Genomic DNA, 20,716 nt, shown 5'->3' with positions numbered 1-20,716 from the left:
CAGTTGGGTTTGCAGGGGCAGGCAGACAGTGTGGGCTTGGACTTTCTGTGTTGCTCCTCCTGCCATGGGACCTCTGCATGTTATCCACAGCACCTACAAGAGGGCAGAATGAATGAAAGCCTTGCAGTCCGCAAATGTCACAGCTTTTTCAAAGGGTGACTGGGCACCTGTTGGTGCTTGATGGCTGGAATGAATCACAAAGAGCTTGTCATAGAAAAAAGGCATTGTTTTCTGCAGCAGTATTTAGAAGCAGAAGTTGACAATGATTTGATCCATGAGTTTGTCTGGACTTTGTTTGATCCATGCTGTCAGCACTCGCTTACATGAATTGCATGGGGCCTTAATGTGTTGACTTGTTCTGAATGTATGAGGAATAGTCTAGTTATTAAATTTATAAAACCCTTGAGATACCAGTGGCTGTCAGGAACTATTTTTTGCTATCTGCTTACCATTGCTAATCAAGCAAATGGCTTGCTGAGTTGTACCACTAAAGCTGACACAGAAACTGTGGCTTCCTTGTCGACCAGAAAGTGTAAGGCACATGTACCAAGCCTCGGAAGTTGTACTGAGCATTTGCTTTGACTATGCCAGCTGCATGGAGCTATGTGGTGATTTCATAAAAGCTGCAGAAAGATCAAAGGATTCTGGTTATGTGATCCATGCTACTTACCACACAGATGTGCACTGTAAGTAGCTTCATATTCATGCTATGAATAAAACTACTTTTATCATTCATTCTGTGGCACTTTTGTTAACTGTGCTTGCAAGACTAAATCCATGTGCTTTGCTTTTTTGCTCCAGACTAAAGCCCTGAGTCAGCAAGGTGTCTAAGCATGTGCTTAAGTACAGGCTGCAGGGCTTTGCTGAATAGTTGTGAGTTTAAGCACATGTTTAACCTTAAGCATGTACTTAAATGTGTTACTAAATAAGACCTTCTCTGAATAATAATTAATCAGATGGTGACTGCAATACAGGGTTGGCGATACTTGGGATTGAACTTGTGAGACCATGCTGGCATTAAGGAGAAAATAATTTTGTTTTCTTTTCTTTTTAAGGCAGATACATGTGAAAAGAAAAATATGAAATATAGGAGCATTTTCTGATAGAAATGGGACACTGACTGTGAGGTTGTCTAATTTTTTACAGAAGAAACACTGATGTAGTTCTTAAAATGAGAAGGTGGAAAGAGAAGACATGAGAACCTTGAGCAGGCTGGTTATTAAAACCAGGCTTATGTGTGGGAGTCTGATCAGACAGCCAGAGTGGATTTAGGTCATTGGCCTGTGATCTGTTAGGGTGGCTTGCTTGCTAGAGGAGAGATGAGCTGACAAAAAAGGAAGTTTTCAAAGTGTTACTTTTCAAAAAGCCAAAAATTACTGGCAAGCTGTGCTGTCTAGAAATATCTTAGCTCCAATCACAGATTTCAGTTTGAATCAGACCTCATTGTTAAGCACTGCTCAAATTAGGGACACATTGAAGCAATCAGTATTCTCAGCAAAAAATTTTGAAAATAATTCTTTGTTGTTTTCTTGTTATTCATTGCTAAGGGCTCATTCAATAGCCTGATACTAATGTGCACATACTGGGGAAGGAGCGAAAGATTGCTTTTTGCTCTCTGAGGTCAGATATCCATGCACTTGACTGCAGTGTACCACTGCTCAGAGATGTCCATCTGTGCTGTAGATTTTGGTTTTGTTTTTAGATACAGTAAAAACTGGCAGTCAAGTAGAAATACGGGAAGGTTATGGACTGGATAAGTGGAGTAGATAAGAGTCCAGCAAATTGGTTGGACCATTGGGTTCAAAGTGTTATGATCAGCCATACAAAGTCTAGCTGGTGGCTGGTTACTAGTGGTGTCACTCGGAAGTCAATATTGGGGCTGTGACTGTCTAATGTCTTCGCTAATGACCTGGATGATGGGACAGAGTGCACTCTTAGCAAATCTGCAGATGCCCCAAGCCTGGATGGAAGGGCTGCTTTACAGAGGAGCCTCGTCACACTGGAGAAATGGACTGACAGGAACCTCCTGGAGGTCATCACAGGCAAATGCCAGGTCTCATGTGGGTTTCCCAAATCAGCTCAAGACAGACACCGACCCCATGGAGTCAGTCCTGTGGAGGCCACCAAAATGAGGAGGAAGTCAGAGAACAGCAGGTTTGAGAAGAGGAAATGACAAGCAGCTTTGCTCAGCCTGGGAACAAGAGGGTGAGAGGGAGCTCTTCTGGCTGTCTTCAGCTCCTCAGTTGGAGGGCACTGAGATAACAGAGGCAGACTCTTCCCAGAGGTGCAAAGGGAAAGCACCAAAGTCAACAGACATGTTGCAACATGGTGCACTACCAGGAGATTGGAGGAGCCCTTTTTTCCCCAGAAGAGTGCTCAATGCCTGGGAGAAGGTTTTTGATTTTCCACCTGTGGAGATCTTCCCAACAAGACTGGACATGTTGGGAAGAAACCAGATAAAGCTGGACCTGCTGTGAGCAGAGGGTTGGACTGCGTGACCTCTGGAGTCCCTTCCAAGTGCTGGGTGCCAGGGAAAGAAGAATCTATGAACTTGTGGATAAGGACTTTCATTTAAAATTCAGAAATCTGTGTTCTTCTGCTAGTTCTGCCAGTGCTGAGTCTTGACTGCACTTCTATCGCTGTTTGCCCACCATGTCCCCTTTAGACTGGAAGCTATTTAGGGACTGGTGTCCTTGCTGTGTGTGTGTGCGTGCGTGCACTATGTGGAAGCAACTGGGGGTGTGAGACCCTCACTCAGATGCATGCCCCAAGCAAGCGGAGTGCAGATGTGAGCGGGGATGTCTCAGCGAGGAACTTCCCGGGACGCACGTTGTGTCCAGGCACTGAAGAGCGGGCAGGAGGAAGAGCATCGGCGGCGACGCACAGAAGAAGCGCCCGAGGCGCGCGGGGCACGGCGCAGAGCGGACAGACGGCTCCCGCGCGGCGGGACGGCATCCCTGCCGGCGCGCGGGGCTCCGGGCCGCGCCGGGCCGCGCCGGGGGGCGGGCGGCGGCGGCGGAGGGGCGGGCGGCGGGCGGGGCGGCGGCGGCGGCGGCGGCACCATGCGGCCGCGGCTCCCCGCCCTCCCGCTCCGGCTCTGCGCGGCGGCGGCGGCGGCGGCGGCGGCGTCCGCGGGGCGGCCGGGGGGAGGCGAGCCGCCGCCGCTGCCCTCCGCATGGAGCCGCGGCCGCCCGGCGCCACCGCCGCCGCGCTGCGGGGGGCGTCGGCGGCGCCGGGGGCGGCGGGCGGCGGCGGCGGCGGCGGCGGCGGCGGCGGGGCGCCCTGCGGGGGATGCGGTGAGTGACGGGCGCGGGCGCGGGCGCGGGAGCGCGCGGGGCGGGCGCGGGCGCGGGCGCGGGTGCGGGCGCGGGCCGTGCCGCAGCGCGGAGCCGCCGCCGCCGCGGGCGCGGACCCCGCGGGCGCTGTCCGCGGGCGCGGTGCTGAGCGCCGCCCGGGGGAGCGGGGCCGCCCGGCCCCCGGCCCGGCCCGGCTCGGCTCGCAGCGGGGGGCCCGGCCCGGCCCCCGCGGCGGATGCCCCCGCTCCCGCCCTCCTTCCCTTTGCGGGCCCGCGGGTGCGGATCCCCCCGGCGCGCCGGACCCCGAGTGCCGGGCACCTCGGGTGCAACTCGGTCTCGCAATCCAGAACGGCCGAGGATTTTCTGCTTGTGTTTCTAGACAGTATCAACGCTTGCTTTCCACAGACAACAGACAGTACCGCCTTGGCACCCTGCAATTTTCCAGATGAAAACACGGGCTCTCTTTTTGATGTGCATTAGCTTAAATTAACTTGAGGTCAGCAGAAGCTTACCTGCATTATTCTTACATTTTCTTAGCCATCAGATCACATAATGAATAAAGCTAATGACTGGGGAAAATTACATCCTTACTCCAAGGGCTGAATTCATTTATTATAGTTGAAACTTCTCTGTACATAAAAGTAGTAGTAACTATACACTTCTTAAACCTTTCCTTTTTCCAGCCAATGTTCAGCTTCTCTTTCCTAGACCAATTATACATGCCCCTCTTTCATTACTTCAGTAACGTTTCTTATAATGCAACCTTCTCCATTTGTATAAAAAATGAACTGCTCTGTTACATTTTTGGAATTACATTTATCTTTGACTCTTAAAAAATTCTTAGCTGAGCTTCTGTGTTTGTGTGTTTGTGTGAGGAAGCCACGCTCGCAGGTTTAGTTCTCCAGAAGTCTTAACTCCTCAATACTCACCTTGACTTGGTAGGAACTGAACCCTGTGAGCATTTTTCTGTATGTGTTCAGCACTTGGAAGAATCATTTTTTGAAGATGGAAGGAAGTTGTCTGTTTAAAAGGTAAATAGTATTGTATGCCACAGGCATTAAAAGACAAAGGAGAGAAGAGTTAAACTGAATGACCATGAGGCTATTGTATAATCAGACAGGTTGCCCATGGACAAGGACGTTTCCGTAGCTACACGCAAGCAAGCAAAGTATTTTTTTTAAACTGAAGGTCTCTCCCACAGAATGAACCCGTCAGAGTGATTCAGGTCTATCTAAATGGGATTTCTTGAAAATCTTGGGTTTGAGGGAGGAATAGCTAGTAAAACCCTGGCTCCCCTCAGCCTGTACCCAAACTCCCTTGCAGTTCACTGGGATCTGGATTTTGTTTGATGTGTCCCAGCTTGCTGCATCTCATGCTTGTTTGATTTGACATCTGCCTCTCTGATTAACACTATTGACTGATATATTACTTTGTTTTTAAGTTGAGAATAGGTCACTTTGCTTGACTTTATTTTGAGAAAATGTTGCTCCTGTGCCCACTGATATATTGCTTGTTTCTCTTGAGACTGTGGGAAAAAGAGAAGGTTGATTCAAGAAAGTCATGCTTCTGGCGTCAAATTCGTAACTTTCCCTTGCCTGTTTTTTCCCTTGTGTACGTGCTTCTGTTGACTTTAAACAGACCTCACCATACAAATAGATTTTCTCCACTGTTTTGAAGGCAGAGCCTCTTTCATTAAGGCTCAGGCTTCTGTGTGTTCTCTTGATATGATTAATCATGCAAATAATCTTAGGGATTTCCATGTTGGACTGCTCATGTGAATAGTGAGAGACAATACACAGCATCTATGTGGAAGCCCACAGAAACAGATTGATTAGGGAACAAAGTATCAGCAGACATTGTCTTTTGGCATTCAGCTGGCTTCCCTCACCTCTATGTAGGAGATCAAGTGGGGCATTCAACCTAAGTTTACAAGTTTCTTACGCAGGACCCTCATCCAGTACTCGCATTAATTCTTCAGGGCTATAAAATGCTTCCCTGGGTGCATCTGCAGAAGGGCCAAAGAACTGGACCAGAGCTGGCAGAAGTCAGCTCTGATATAAGGAATAGCTATATGCTTGTTTGGTTGCTTGCCATGCAGCCCAGATGTTGCAATTACAAGTAGTATCACCTCCTCATGCAATGTGTTTTATTGTTTTATGTAGTTATAGTATGCAGAAGTTAATTTCCAGTGTATTTTGCATGGGCCAGCTTTGCGGTCAGGTGGGCTAGTTTTATAGATGCCTGACTCCTTACTCAGTTAAAGGTATGAACTCAGCTGGTAAGCCAGAGTGTATATGTATTTTGTGTATTGACCACAGGCAGGCACTCTGCCTGTTTTTTTCAGGTCTTGAGATCTTCACAAAGCAGTGTCATAAAATTAGCATTGAGACTAGTAACAGCTTAATTGTATTTATGCAGGCGCAAATCTGATTTGCAAAAATATGTTGGTGCTAACCAAAACTTGTTTAGATGTACTCACTAGGGTGCCTAATGTTCATTTAATTTAATGAGAAGTTAAATTTGATTCTTTATATGACATATGTTAGTGATACACAATAAATGTGAAACATATTTTTCATCTCTCTTCATCAAGTCAAACTGCTTGTAGATACTTAAGGGATTGCTCCTAAAGGAAAGCAACTTAAAAATGCGTTTGGAGACTTGAGTTAAAAATAGTTGACTTACTGTTTGCCTGCACCAGGGAGTATATTTTTGTCTTTAGTCGCTGGCTTGCACTCATGCAATTATAGTGGATGTTACAGGTCTCCTCTCTAACAATGAGATTAAATCCAGACCCTAAGTGTGCTAAATCATTTTGGTTTGGTTAGCAGCCCCATCTAAAGAGTCACGTTTCTCACTGACCTACAGATGTTTCTAATCAGATGAAGAAGGGAGGGATAAGAAAGCTTACCCTCAACTTTAAACATGTTGTCAACTCGCTCTTTGAATAGCTGCACGATTTCAGCATTGCTTCCACAGATAGGCTGAAATTAAAAGGAAAGAACAGACATGAAATCTGCTTTAAATACCTGACTCCTCTTAGTACTCACTGTCTGTAGCTTTTCCCAGTACTACTGAAAATAAACTTCACCAATAGCTCATTTTAAATGGTTTCATGTATAAACAGCAGTTTGAGGCTAGCTGAGATTGATTAATGTGTCTCTTTAAAGACAGAAAGGATATGTCACTATCTGGAAATACTTACTTAGAGTTCATGTGCTCTGAATGCTTTGCTGAACTGAAGCTGTAAAATGCGAATATATTTTTCTTTCATTCTTATATAGACATATTTATAGCTGTATAAGGCCTATGTATAGAGCATTATATAAGCAGGAAGAGATTTTATGTATTTATGTATATTAAATATATATATTTATATTAAATCTGTTCACGTAAAACTGTTATATAAAACCATGTCTACTCAAGACTGATACCTCTTCAGAAAGTTCCATCATTTTATGTGTTTGCAAGAGGATTCTGGCTTTATAACCTAAAAACATGAGGCCCCAGTTGAGATTCTCTGAAAATACTGTTTTATGTTTCTCAGTACTTCTTGTTGGGATAAGTGCACTTCCGAAGGTCTGGGCACTGATCCTGATGGAGCACCCTGTCCGGGGGACCCCTGTGGGATTCCTCCTGTTTTGTGGCCTCAGCAGCTGCTTAAACTGTGGGGTTTTTATCTTTTTTTTTTCTCTCTGCTTGTGGGGATTTAGCTGCGTGTCACCAGCTCTGCCTGCCAAGTCAGAGGCAGCATTCGTGCCTGGCTTCTCCAGGCTGGATTTTGCAACCTTCTCAGTCTGCCCTTCGGTCTTTCTAGCCGGTTGCCTTCTGTCTCTCAGATGGAGAGGTTCGTCCTCACGGTCTGATTTTTGAGGTGCTGAACGCCTCCTGCAAAGTGCAAGGTTTACATATCCTGCTTGCATTAAACCCCGTCCTGCTCCCTTGAAGCACACGGGAGTTTTATTACTGTCGCCGGTGCCTGTAAAATCCACGTTGTGACAGGTACCTGTCATCTACACGAGGGTGCAGCTTCCCCCTACACCCTACTTTACCACTGTTTTGATTTACATGCTAAAAGTAACGATACTGCATGAAGCTTCCCTTCTCCATGCACATGCAGTCTTCCGAATTTGGGCCATTGCTTTTGCTGGGATTGTAAGGAAGGTGAGCAGAACTTGCCTCTGTTTCTCCAATGTGTCAGTCTTTCCGCCCAGACAATTCCCTGCGCAGTGCCAGCAGCAGCAGCAGCAGCAGCAATACTTGCAAGCATGGACAGTGTTCTCCCAAAATAATACTAATGATTAATCATATCAGGATATCTGCTTTGCAAGATGCAAACCAGCATTTCTAGTGTGAAATGGGATTATTTACGTCTTTGCAGGAGAAACAAAATCAAGAAACAGAGATTGAACAGTTACTTTCAGATAACCTGGAAACCTCCCCCCCTGCCTGTATATCCACACACATATGTATACATATATACATATATACATATACATACATATATAAATACATATATGTATCTACATATCTATATATGTATCTATAATTTGCACAAGAGTTGAAACAATGCTTATTAGTAATGTGTTTTGATAGCATTCTGGTAGTGGTTGTAATTAATAATTTGATCGTGAGTGACTATTTTGCCCACAGATAGATATGTCTTCTATGATTGTGTAATGCTCTGGAATAGCCTAAGTATATTGCTGCTCTGACGCCAAGACCATCTTTAGCAAAGAGATGCCTATCTAAATAGAACACATCATGATGATTACCTTAATAAAAAGTGAGTCATGCACACTGGCACATTCGTTCTTAAAATAGTTCAATAAACTGATATATCAGTTTATCGATGGATAGAGCGCACTGTGGAAGAAAAAACTCTGTTGTAATAAAGACAAATAGTATATTAACTCAAGCATCTTTCCTGAAGCTTTATGCTTAATTTAGCACCTTATGCAGGAGCTAGCTAATGAATATTTTAATTAAGATTCCAAAATGTACATCTTCACTAAATTTTGGCTAAACAATAAATGTTCAACTAGCATAAAGTCTCTTTCGACTTGACAAAGTTTTCGATTCTTATTGAGACTGATGGTTAAATACATCATTTTGTTTTGGATAGTGGAGAAAAAAATCTGACTGCCTCACAGCTCACTCTGTATTTGATGATGCTATAGCTAATGCACAGAAAATGTAGCAAAAGGTACCAAAATCTTCTCCGAAACCAGCATCCAAGCTCAGGGTTCTGAGCAGCAATTTATGACTCAGAAAAACTTTCATGTGCCATCTTGAAAAACTTGTGCGCAATGTGGGAAACACAAGGGAATGCTGGAACTACACAGGCTGTCAGCTCCTCTTTGTGTGTATCTGTGCAACAGAAAGTCAGCAGGCAAATGCAAAAGAATTTGGGAAGCATTGCATGTGTGGGATGCGATGATGCCTCCATACTTCAAAGGGATTTTCTCACTTGTAGCGAAGAAGAAGCCACTTCTGGGATGTATAAGGAATATCAGAAAATGTCAAACTCTGACAGACGTGTTTGTTTTTCTACATACACTAGGCCTCTGAGGCATTTATCCAAGCTAAATTCTTATCCAAATCAAAGATGAAATCTTCAGTACAGGGTGTAAAGTAGCCTATATATTTTCTATAGCATTCTGAAAATATTTCCATAGTATTGATTCTTTAAACATATATGTTAAAAAAAAAGAGTATTCAAAAAGTTGTAATCTGCAGGCAGTATGGCATCTTTTTTTATCATGCTATCAAGTCTTTTCACATCAACAGTCAAAATTCATTTATAATCCACCTGTTTTCTGACAAGAACAGTTGTCAGTTTTTTAACGGTTATCCGTATGTACATGTTAGCACTTTCTTTGTGTGAAAGAGCATTTGGTAGCCTAGTGGAGGGAGAGAATCTAATTCGTAACAGGTGAACAGGACTCAATTAATTTTTGGTACAGCTGTCCAAAACATTCAATCTTTCTTGCTAGGGCAGACCACATACATGGTGACTACAGTCTTCTTTCTTCTCAACTTTCACATTTGTTAGTTAACTATATGAATCTATCCCATTAGTAGCTGATGAAGAATGATTAATTGTATTTTACTCATCACTGGAAGATATATAATCATGGGAAATATACCAAACCTATATAGCAAATACATTCTGGTTCATTCTTTTGGTGAACATCATCATCATCTGTCATCAAACATATTTTCACAAAATCTGCTGGTGTCAGAATTTTTCAGTATAATTTTCTCAAAACAACATTTATATTTATAGTGACATTTTCTTGAATTATTCTGCAGTGCTGAGTTTTATCACTAGCTGCTATCAAACACTGGTGCTTAAGAATCCAAAACTGCATATTCCAGGAATAAATGATTGAAACAATATAAAACTAGTGGTACTTGTGGGCATTTTACTGCCACACATAACTTGCTTAATCTTAGAGGCAAGCAGTTCCTTCCACTTCATGTAGAAAAGCAATGCATCCACGGTTTCTGATGGCTACTTTGGGTCTGATTCTGCTTTACTGCTGCCTTTCACTGGTGGTGCCACAGTTTTTGCATTGTGCAAGTGCAAGTTGAAAGGTTATGTTGCTTAATGGACATTGTTTTTTAATATATTGATGTGAGTTATTTCTGCCATTAGTGGGAGAGTAACAGTGGTGGTGACACTGGTTTTCAACCAGTGCTTTCCTTGCGACAGTGGAAATTGACTCTACAGTGTCTGGTGCTTGACCCTGAAGTCAAAGGCTTTGCTGAAGACTTCAGCCAGCCTTGGAGCAGGCGCTCAGGTCTATTTGGCAGAAGGCGTGCTATGTGCAAGGCTAACTCAGAGCAGCAGCTGATGAGGTTGTTGCGTCCTCTCCAGGTCACTCACATTTAAAGTTCATCACAGCTATCCCCTGTCCTCTCATTTGCTGATTGTCTAAGTGTTTTCCTGAATCAAGGCCCTACATGTGGATATATCTTCTTGAGACCAGAGGTTTTTAATACATGGTTTCTCTTAGATGCATCGGTTGTGTTATGTTGGAAATCTAAAGCATCTTGAGCAAGTTGATCCTAAAAGTTTTAGACAAAATCAGTTACCTGATAGGTTTTTGGAAGTATAAAAAATTCTAAGTTACAGAGTTTGTTTCTGTCTGTACTGAAATCCATGGCAAAACTCACACTGACTTTCACTGACAGCAAGAACAGCCCCTGAAGCTATTGTTGTAGTCCAACATAAATTGCATTGGGAAGTGGTTTGGCACTTTGCGATGTTTCAGTGAATATTCTGAAGCAATTTTTCTGCCTTGACATCTGGTAAATTGCATGGCTGGAAGTTCAGGTCTGTGTGTGTACTCTTATAGGCAATATGCTGTATTCACTTTTAAACCAGATTTTTTGGCTGTCCTCATACACATTTAAATATATATCTTCATAAAGAGTGGCAATGCTTTAACACAGCAATAAATGTGAGGTGGATTGTTAATGAAATGCAAGCTTTCATAAGTAGAAATGTGATACCTTTCTACTAACAGTAAGTCGAATGATTACAGTGGAAATAATCAAGTATGTAGTATAATTTGTCCAGTTTGTGAAGAAACCTGTTTGATTTTTCTTTTACAATTTGAATTAAAAAAAAAAGAGTAAGAAATTTAGTTTCGGGAGTATTTTCTAAGTGCAGAGAAAGATTTTTGACAAGATTGAAGTTGTAAACTCTTAAATGATTAATAATGACTCCCAAAACCACAATTAGATAAGAAGAGTAATACATTCCAAGAGCTGATCAGATCTTTTAACAAAGATTGAGGCACTGGCATCAGGCTGACAAATATGCATTTCAAAAGATGCTGGGTGTCGTGTTTAAGTGGACATAAATCTTACTAAAAGCTTCAACATCTGAGAATGAAGATGCAACCTAAATACACAATATCAGAGAAATAGTTTAGGTAGCTTTTCTGAAATATTTTTGCTGGGAGCTTCAAATCTACCAATTAGATTTGGACATTTGGTTCTTTCTAGGCTCTCTGTTAAAAAGTTATAGGGGAAAAGTTACCTTTGAAAATCTGCCCTAAATTGCTAAAGCAGCGAAAAGCAAGAATGGTTTGCAGGTCTGCGGGCTGTGCACCATAAGGTTGTTAAAGCATCTTGACTTCCAAGTGATTTATTGCTACAAGGAGCTGTGTGGTTCAGAGTGGTTTCTGGTGAGCAGCTGGTGCTGGAGTGGTGACACACTCGTCATCAGCACGAATCTCATTGCTGTGCCCTGCAGGATCTTTGTAGGAGACACAAACCACTTCTCCCAACCCCTTAGTGACTGTAGCTTCAATAACACCAGAAAGCAGGTGAAGCCTAAAAGATTACCTTAGCATTTCTTTCTCCATGTTATGCAGAAAAAGCACGAAGTGGCTTGATGGATGCTGTGCAGTTGAATGTCTCCGTTCAGCTGGAGTGAGTTCTTGTCCCATTATGGTAAAAGAGGCTTTTGTCACTGGCTGGGAGCCAGATTTTCAATCCTTTAATTTACCTGGGATTTTCCTTTGGCAGGACGGGACATTCTGCTATGCCTGTGAAAATATTTTACTTTATTGACAAGTTATGAAGGTCAGGAGAAACATTCAGTTACATTTCTATCCAGAGATTCCTTCAGAAGATAAATAGTGAGGGAGGCAAGGGGAACAGAAGTAGTCCATTTACAAGCACAAATTAAATTTAAATCTGCTTCAGACTTTTAAATGTAACTGACCATGTTTTTCAGTTTCAATTCTGACCTTTTCCATATATAATTCCCGTTCTAGGAGGCTAATTTTAAGTATCTGCTTCTGAAAATGTTGGCAAAATTGTAGCCTCCTGTTAAATAGTTGCCAGAAATTCATTAGCTAAATGATCTGGTTTGTAGGTGCAAGCAGTATCAATACTTTTGCTCCTACTAGTGATTTGCAGGTATGATTTATGATATTAATGCTCCTGATTAAATTCATTGCCTTTGAGATTTGACTACATGTGAAAAACTGTATACATGCTCAAACGTTGTCTTGACTGCATGTGCTTTCCTAACTCAGGGTCTCAGGAGAATTCTGGTGGTGCAAAATCTGGTGGCATCTTTTGATCTCACTGTTACTGGAAGTCTACAAGAAGTTTCTTCTATACCTCACAGCTGGCTTTGTTTCTTAAACTGACTTTGTAAGAAGTTACTTATAACAGACATTTATAAAAGAAAAATATATTGATGAAAAGACATACTTTTTTTTAGTATTCTTCATTTCTTCAGAGGTATATGCTCTTTCTGCATCTCTCAAGAAGCTCAATAATTGCATTAATAATGCAGAATAACTATTGACTGCTGTAGAGGGGCATTGATTTCAGAAATCCCTTTGAAATGTCCCATTAATCTGTTTGACTTTCAGATATTACTCTGGAGGCTAAGAAGACTCTCTTGACCATACTCCAATGTGTGATCACCTTTTGCTACTCTTCATTAAAGCTTTCCAGCTTTCCAGTTTCCCTGAACAAATTAATCTGCTGTAGTGGCTTAATGTGAGATGAACTTTAATACGATGATGTATCTCCTCTAGTTTTCACTTCTGTTTCCCCCAACACATCTCTAGCAGAGGATCATGCTCCCATATTTAGAAGCTCATTCTTTTTAGAAGTTTTTATGTCTTTTGTGCAGCAAAAAAATATTGAAACTCTAAATAACTTACTATTTCCAATGTTTATGGTCAGATTTTCTGCTTTTTATATTTGTGAATTTGATATAATGGCATTTAGTGACCTGGCTAGCTGATGATTATAATTATCCACGTAATGTACAGAGAAGTGTGTCCAGGACTGCATAAAAATAACAGTTTAGATGCCCTGTAATATTTAACAAAGGCAAAGTGTAAGAAAATGATACCAATTTTGTTAACTGTGAAGCATTTTCTGAAACCCAGACATACAGGTATAGAAGTGATGTAGTTTTTTTTTTTTTTTTAAATGCAGGAGAATAGTGTTGATTGTTAACCAGGATCGGTTCTAAGCAGGCAGATGTTTGGGGAGATACATTTTGCTTTACATGTAGAACAGTATATCTGTAGCTCAAGGTCATTGCAATACTTTTATTTGTTTATTTCTTGCAGTTCGCAAGCTGCTAACTGATTTTTATCTCTATTTTCCTGAAATGTATTCTAGCTTCTTTTCCTGTATTTTGTGCTAGTTTGTTATTCTGCTATGACGGCTCACAGGTTTGGCCTTTTTCTTAAGAAGAATAACATTTTAATTTTGTTCTTTTGGCTTTGTGGATAGTGCTTGCTTCATTGTAATATCTTGCATTACTCTACTCAAGTGTAGGTCAGAAAGGTTATTTGTTTTTGTAAGCCTAAGACTACATTGTCCCTGAAAAATGGACGTACTATTGTCTGTTTGTCTTTATCCTCTACAGCAAGGACTTTTGTTTTTTGAAGTCAGTGTGCTGATGTAGATGTGTATGTTTATTTGTCATTGGCATTCCACTCAGGGATCGCTCTAAGGTCATGCTGGTTATGATTTAAGGGTGGGGGCATTTCCCCAGTGTTATCACGGCCATCATGAAATTCGGCTCATGCCCCCTTTTCAATATGCCACCATTGTCTGCGTCAGCGTAAATTGTAAGTTGCACATGTAAGTGTATTAGGCTGCCTACTTTATAAATCTTTTGCCATTCAATTTCATACTTAGAAAAATACTGCCAAAGTGTATCCAGGCAGTTTTGACACAGAGATCATACCAGAGATGTTGTTGAAAATCTGGTTTGGTGGTGAAAGTGATTGGTATTAGCTTTACTTTAGTCCCAGCTTAGTGTATACTACCTATATATGGTAAAACAGAAGGTTTGAGGTCCACATTTTTCAGAAATCAACAAGAAGTAGGATGCCAGGCTTACCAGAGTCATAAAGTAGCTGCTTGTTGGCTTGGTATTCTGAGATGTTCCTCAGTCATCTGGACGAAACCGTGACAACATTTCAGGCTGGCAGCATGACAAGGACAGGAAGAGCTTATTGGTACAGCATGGCCTTGATCTCCTGGTAAGTTGGGTGTAACTAAACAGTATGCATTTTCGTATAATCAAATTCAAGTCCTACTTTTTGGAACGAGGACTGCACCCTTTGACAGGAGAGCAGGAATTGCAATATTCTGGAAGCAGTGTCTGTGGAAAGGAATCAGAGGTCACGAACACCGACAAAACACTGGTGCCCACTCCTTCACAGGAAATAAACGGATGTTCTTTTAAAAATCTGCTGATGTCTTGGGACTCTGTATCTATAAACACTGTGGAGTCAGAGCTTTCTTTCACATACTTACTTTTTGTGTGAACACTCAAAAAACATGGGGAGACTTTAGAGAAGATGTACAAACCCAACTCAAGGGCTGGAAATACGGCTCATAATGAGATGGAAAGGATTCAGTCTACCATCTCTTCAACATGCTAAAGACTATTTAATCACTTTCTATTAGAGAACATTTTAGTCCTCTTTAGGGGACAAAAGCATTGCAATGTTCAAGGTCTGACAGTGGAAGTTAGAGAAAATTCAGACAGGAGATACAATGCTTTTTTTTTCCTTCTTAACATAGAGCATAATTAATCATTGCAGAAGGTTGCCTAAGGATGAGATGGATATCACTTAAAGACTTAAAATAAAGACTTTTACTAAAAGTGCTCTTTAATTCCTCCACAATTATTATACATTGAGATCCCTGGGAAAAGTTCTAGAGGCTTTCCATGCAGGGCTTCAGAATAGTTAATCTCAGTAGTCCCTTCGTGCCTGAAATTTTAATAAGCTGTCACTGAAAGAGTGGTTGAAATGACCTGAATTTTAGAAATTGTTGCTGATAGAGATATGTTTGTTTTGCATCCAGCTGTGATCTCAGGAAAAGAGATAGGCAGACTCTCTGATGTGTTCAAAGCATTTGCTTGTTGAGATGTGCCACCTGATTTTCATTTAGCATTTCCAGTTTGTTAAGATGTGCATGGTTTTTTTCATGTCTCCCTGTGTCATTGAGTACAATGGAAAATTAAACAGTGGCTATGAATGGTTCTATAGAGACCAGACTTTTTCTTCTTTTGCCCTGTCCAAAGCCAAAAAGGCTAGTGATACTTGTTTCCTGACACTTCTGTTGTTGCTAACATCCTTTTCTCAGTTATTCTGAAACCAAATGAAACAGTAGAGGGTTTTTTGAGAAGGGAAGTTGCATAAGCTATGGATCCCAGAGTACATATAAGCAAAGAGAAGTTATTATTTTGTCTGAAGGTATGTAGGTTGCATTTAGCCTTCTAAAATCTTTTGCAATGGCATTTCTCCAGATGCAAACTGGCCCTTAAAATTTATTTGGCCTTTGCCCTTGAATTTCCAAGGTGTCATGGCACCTTTGAGTTTGTGCCTAATCAAGGAGAGTAGTATCTCGATCTGAGTCATATGGAGAACAATACCAAAAAGCTAAGAAAGGCTAAGAAAAGGCAAATATTTTAAAAGTGCATAGAGACTCATATTCTTAAACATCTTGGAGAGCCTAAGCAAATAAGTTATGATGAAAAATGTCTATCAAGAACTTGAAACAGAATGCTAGCATTCAAGATACAGGAGAACAGACATGAAGTGCATGGGAAAAGAAGATAACTCACTGAGGGGCAATGTGGCCCAGCTGTTAGATCCACCTAGTTGGGTAATTGAGAAATGTCCTTTCACTTCTCTGCACCACAACTTCCCTATGTTTTTCTGGAGAAGTCAGTTATTTCCATTTGCTAGTGGAAAACTAAAAGTATTACCATCATGAGAGGGTAAGTGCATTTCTGATGTGCTTGGGTATGATAGTAAGGAACATATATAGGTGGATATATTCCCACTGACGTAAATCTTGGTGCCCCCAAAAGCTTCTGAAATAATATCTGTCTTCACTTCCTGTGAACTTTTCCTCAACTTCTAGGGTGACTTCCAGCTTCATGCTGGACAAAATGCCCTACTGGTGTCAGGCCAGCTGAAAGAGCAAGCAGGAACATCCTTTTGTAACTGCTAACATCAGAAAGTCCGGGAATTACGTGCCATTATGATAGAGAAGTGGCTTATTACTCTGCAGAAAAGTGTTGGCTAATCATTCACAGCGTCTCCTTCTTGCCCGCCCAAAACAATTCTCTTTCTTTACTATACCTCAGTCAGTTGCTCTTTATCCCATGACTGCTTTTCTGTTCTGCCTGGGAGAAGCTGGGGAATGGTATCGCTTGTATTAGAGAAGAAACTGAATTCCTATTACTGGCAGTTCTCTTTGCCAAGTGACTTCATTTTTTTATCAAGACCTACTGGGGCATCCAAAGATGAGCACCTTTGGCAGTATCATATGGGTGCTAGCTCCATATGTCTGACACTTAGAGAAAGGGCTCTAATTAGTTTTGGCAGTAGCTTATAATTCAGAATGGCTTGTGTTCTCACTAAAAATATGAATGTGTAGGTGTCTGATAAAAAGGCAAAATAAAAAAAAACACTTTTAAGTTTTAGAGGTGCAAACCGGGTACAGTGGAATCCTACAGCACAAGGAACAAAAGCTACCCAGTGTTACTTTTTTGGAGAAGACCCATGCTTTAAATGTCTTGATGATTAGTCTTATTCAGGGAAATGAGTGGAAAGCATCCTACTGAGTCAGAAAAATAATGAAGAAGAAATAGATATGGAAAAAAAGACTGCCTGCAACTCCTCTTCCTTTGCACTGGTTTGTTAATGGTCAGCACTACATTGGTGACCTTGCAGAGGTTGCAGTCAGCTTTTACCATTGCTTTTTCTCACCTTGACTCTACTAAATAAAAAGGAAGAAGTCTGGTGAGTGGGATATTCATAGAAACACAAGCCTTTGGGATCAAATTTTTCAGTTTTTCTTTTCCTACCAGCATTACTTTTCTCTTGTTATTTTTTTAGCTCTGTAAGTCTTAATTCTTTGACATTGTTTGTCCAAGAACTGTTTTCTGACATAGGCCTGAATAGCACTGGTAGCAAAAAGATGGTCAGTAAATAGTGAAGAGGTGTTAGGTCAGATCTACCTTGGTCCTGACATGCCTTTTTTACCCAGCAGTACCTTTAACAGACATACACAAGGACTGTCACGCTCTGACTTCCAGTTTTCAAGCACCATCAACATCTTCCATGGCAACTCAATTTTTCTGCTGCAAATGCCTGTAGATGACTAATGCATTGTTAGTTTCCGTAATTACCCCACTGAAAGTGTCTTAATCTGATGTTTTAATACGATGCATTGTTCCTTCTTGTTTAAATCTATTGATTTGATCTCTTTTGAAATTGGGTTACAATGCAGCAGAATACCAAGAGCAACAATAGTTAGATCCTTTCCTCAGTACTTGGTACATCCCTGTAGACGTTTCTCTTACCATTTTGGTTTAGTTTGGGACCACTTCTATGCAGGTTATAATTCATAGCCTGGTGTTGATGCTACAGCTCAGAGACACACAGACAGTTAAAGACCCACTTCTGGCAAACAAGTATCTCTGTATTTTCCAGAGAGGTCTTTGAAAGAGGCAATAAATAGGAACCAAGCTGGTAGTTTTACTGCTCAGTCACATGTTGCAAGACTTCCTTAAAAATGAGAAATGTGTATATATAGAAGAGAACTTATTAGAGTGATAGTCAACAGCACTTCAGAGAATATGATGGTGTTCTTGTGTTTTGTAGAATCAAAGAAAACTTCTTTTTGTAAATGGAGCTGTAATATGCAGCTCCTTGAGTACTACTCTTAAAAGCATACACTTTTATTGTAAAGCAAACCATGAATAACACTGATTTGCAGCCTGTGGAGTAGTTTTCTGTCACATCAGACTGATTATTGTAAGATACTTGACTAGCCTTTGGATACCCAGGAGGTATTGTTAGGATGCTGCACAGGGCAGACATTTCACAGATGCCTACCCAGTAATAATAACTCATCTTCACTTACATGTTATTCTAACTTACTGGGACTGAGGAACAGACAATTTTTGCTATTTCTTCTGGTAAAGAAGATGGATGGGCAGTGGTGGTGGTATTTTAAATCATTGCATCTAAATCTGTGCACCTGCCTGGGAGCATTATGAGAGGCATGAAGATAACAGGAGAGCCAAATTTGGCTCTTTTCAAGAAATGCTAAATGAACAGACAGAGCTTTTACCACCGTGCTTGCAGACACACTTCCTGCTGTCCCTGCCATCTGTGATGATAGCCAGCTAGCCCACCACAGTGGCATACCTTGTGCTGGGTTTCACATTAAAGGCACTACTTATAGGTTTCCTTGGGCAAATTCAGTTCATGTGTTTGACACGTTTCATCCCCAGATATTCAAAGGTTGTGAGACAGTTCTCAGAAAAAAACTTTCATTTTTCTGAACCAATATAAAAATATTTATTTTTAACTGTCTTCTTCTTCTGAACTTTCTTAAGTCAGGTATTTATGATTGTTTCACAGACATTCTAATTAAAAAAAAAAAACTGAGATTATAATGTAGTCACATCAGCACTGGACCTGGCACAGTTAAAAGTGAACAGACTAAAATCTCTCAGTAGGACAGAGAGATGTCAAAACTGATTCTTTGTTTAAGAGACTTCAAAAAGACAAACAAAGTGTAAAGGTGAGATATCTGTTAAGATGAGGATATTGCTTCTGCTGAGAAATGCTGCTGTCGGCATATGGTGAAGATAAACATCTGCAAAATGTAACCATATTTCATTCTGGATACTTGATCCATGATTTCAATAGTTAAGAATTTAAAGAAAAAAAAATATGATAACTTAGGGTACTTTTGTATGTTGGTTAAAGCTGTATTCATGTAATTGATGCTGCAGAAGCAGAGTCCAGCCGACAATTCTAGCCATCCCTAAGCAGTGTGTTCCATATGTTTGCTTTCAAGAGTTTGGTTTTAGCTTTTTGACTTCTTGTCTTTAAAGTAAAGCTAAAAATAAAGGTTGTTTTTCAGCTGATCCAGCAATATGTCATCCCTCCCTATGATCGGTGGTTATAAGAAATACTTTATTATTCATTAAGATAATAGTAATAATAATATCTTTACCTTTGAGGTTTTCTGCTTCTTTATTCTTTTTATCTTAATTGGAGGATATAATGTTCCATTTGGCAGGCTCGAATGTGAAAATAAATTTTGAAAGGAAAGGACTGAGTAACTTGCTTTAATTTAAAATATCTGCTAACCTTATGAAGCATATGTTCACTACTATACATTTCTGGAACATCATCTAGAGTGTCTGTTGGAATGATTCCCATTTTCTGCTTTTAAAAAAACAACAATATATTTATTTCTCCTAAGATACTTTAAAATTTTGTCAAAATTTTGCCAAAAATTTTGTTTCAAAACTCCCACAAATGTGATCTTCTGCCAGTTAAAATACATGTCGTCTCAGAGCTTGATCTTTACAAGGTGGTGAACTCTTGGCTCAGCTGAACACTTAAATACATGCTTCGTGTTGGCCACTCAGATGCACACATTTAAGCACATGTTAAATGCTCTATTGGATCATAAAATAGTGCTCTGCTGGACCAGAACCTGTAATATATTAATATGTCTTGCAGATCACACTTCACACAGAGGGTGCATATGCGCAGACAGCTGTGCGAAGCTGTCAGTTTGGGCTTTGAAAACACGTGTATAAAAACTGACATGCTTGCCTGCAGTATCTGAACACCAGTTCTTTACTAGATAACAAGGATCGCTGTGGAGACGGAGGGGAAACACTGGCTCTGAATTCAGCGGCAAAACTCTGGCTTCGCCTAGGTCAGCATTTCACCTGAAGCGTCTTAAGCAGTCCGCTCAGCTCTGCTTTATGCTTTTTCCCTGCAAGCTCTGTCTTCATTGAGGCGTCCGTAAGCAGCTCTTGTGGTATGACTTTGAAATCTCTCCTTGTGTAGCAAACACTGTGGTTATTTTTCGAGCTGGTTGAATAATTCACAGGGAATAATTCATTAACTGAATCCGTCTTCTTATTTTCTCTAGCATATACTCCCCACGCCTGCAATAATGACTAACTGTGAACTAACTGGAGGTGAGTCCCCCTGAGTTTTGAGTGCTGGGTGTTCGCTGGATAACACTTTCTAACTGCAGATGTTTTGTGCAAGGCACTCCCTCCACCACTTTGTAAAAGTCCAGTTTCACCCAGTTTCTACTCTTTCGTGCAGTATACATATATTCTTTCCAATTAGGCTGGTCAGAAAGCACAACTGCTACCCCATGATGGAAAAGTGCATTAGAATTTCCGGAAAATCTGGGTCAACTATGTAACACTTATATTGCTGTGAAGCCCTCACCTCCCAACCCCTGATGAATACCGAATATTGAAGTCCTGCGGAGAATCACTTTCAATCGATCTACAGAGTTAAATATATCTATGTAAATTTATTCGTGCTGTGCTTCAGTTCCCATGAAAT

This window comes from Apteryx mantelli, chromosome Z, assembly GCF_036417845.1.
Source record: "Apteryx mantelli isolate bAptMan1 chromosome Z, bAptMan1.hap1, whole genome shotgun sequence".
In the NCBI taxonomy this organism is placed as follows: domain Eukaryota; kingdom Metazoa; phylum Chordata; class Aves; order Apterygiformes; family Apterygidae; genus Apteryx; species Apteryx mantelli.
This window is presented reverse-complemented; position numbering follows the sequence as displayed.